Here is a 2,005-nt window from a genome sequence, read left to right on the forward strand (position 1 = left end):
CTACAGAAACATCTATAAAATTTCACTTAAACGGAATAAATACAAGAAATACGACATAACCTTTATTCAATATGTGTTAAACGCACATCTACACGTAAGGTTTACACACGTACATACACACAACAACAACAAATACAGCCATTTCCAGTCTAATGCAGGGCAAAGGCCTCAGATTGTCAGACACATTTTTAGTCATGTCTGGGGTTTGGCCTTTTTTATAACCAAGCTGGCCACTGTGGATTAGTGATGGTGGGAACTTTAATTTGATCACTCTCAGAAAATTAGCCGAGTATGGGTGACCCTAACTAGTGCGGCTTCGCTCATCATAGTAATACACAAAATCTTTCACACTTTGAGGTAGCCCCATGCAGAAATAAATACTTACACACATCAAACTGACTAAATAATGAAAATCATAATTACTTTCAATTATAACCCACCCCTCAGCTTTATTAATCGGCCTTTAGGAAATAGAGAAAACTAACTTATATACTTTAAATAGTCCAAAAATAATAGAACTCTAACTTGACTAGACAGAAAGAATGAAAGGTTTTTACTTAACATCAACTGAGCACCAAATAGTCCTCCTGCTATATACTTATTGAGAGAGAGAGAGAGGAGAGAGAGAGAGAGAGAGAGAGAGAGAGAGAGAGAGAGATTTTCTAATTTATAACTTCACTAGTAACAACACAAAGAGTTATTAAATGATACGATGAAAGGTGAAATAACAAGAAACATTACATTAATCACACAGACAGACACACGCACACATATACACACATACATATATATATATACACATACACACACACACACACACATATATATATATATATATATATATATATATATATATAGAGAGAGAGAGAGAAGAGAGAGAGAGAGAGAGAGAGAGAGAGAGAGAGAGAGATGAATAAAAGCATATTGCCTTGATTACAAAACCCCTTTCCTTTCATGATCGGACGAGTTGAAGACTCACATTGCAACTCGGAATATATTGGGCGCAAAACTACATACATTTTTAGAAAAGATGTAGCGAAATTAACATACCGATGGCTAAGCAATGTCATTTCCTTTACTTAGGCTGTTTTACTTAAAGGACTCTAAAATTTTTATCGTGATTTTCGTATCGACCAAACTCATTTCCTCATCACAGCTGATGTCAAAAATGTCTAATTTCGCAGGAAAATTCGTGGTTTCCCGGGAATCTTTGAGAGAGAGAGAGAGAGAGAGAGAGAGGAGAGAGAGAGAGAGAGAGAGAGGAGAGAGAGAGACGTTAAATGAACATATGGATCCCACAAATTTAGCAATTGATTAGAGAGAGAGAGAGAGAGAGAGAGAGAGAGAGAGAGAGAGAGAGAGAGAGAGAGAGAGAGAGAGGGGGGGGAGAGAGAGGTTAAAATGAACATATGGAACCCATGCATTTGGAAATTGAACAGAGAGAGAGAGAGAGAGAGAGAGAGAGAGGAGAGAGGAGAGAGAGAGAGAGAGAGAGAGAGAGAGAGAGACTGTAGGAGGTCGGCTTACCATTTGTTCATATCACTAATGGATCCTTTACTAATTTTGGTTCAGTGCCCTGTTTTGACATCGTACACAGCAACCCCATTAACACACAGAAAGGGAGTAAGGTAGTATAGCATCTACCTTGCTCAGCAACAAATAAACTAAAAAAATAAAAGGGGACCTCCAACATCCACAGTGAAATAAGGTCAGAGTGTGTTTTTATAACCAATAGGCATTTCTTTTTGAGAATTTTTTTCTTGACTACTTGATTGAGATTGATAATCTAAACTTGTACCATTTGAAACATCACCAATGATAACAATATTGACGAAAGAAGGAAAAATATAAACAACAAAACTCCAAATTCAAGATAAATGCTACTATATCATAAGGGAAGAATTGGGACTAAATTCGACTAGTTCTATCCTATTTCTCTTCCTCTTGTTTTGTTGAAGTTTTCATAGTTTATTCAGGAAATGTTCATCTTAATGTTGTTACTGTT

The sequence above is a fragment of the Palaemon carinicauda genome, chromosome 29, assembly GCF_036898095.1.
Source record: "Palaemon carinicauda isolate YSFRI2023 chromosome 29, ASM3689809v2, whole genome shotgun sequence".
Taxonomy (NCBI): Eukaryota; Metazoa; Arthropoda; class Malacostraca; order Decapoda; family Palaemonidae; genus Palaemon; species Palaemon carinicauda.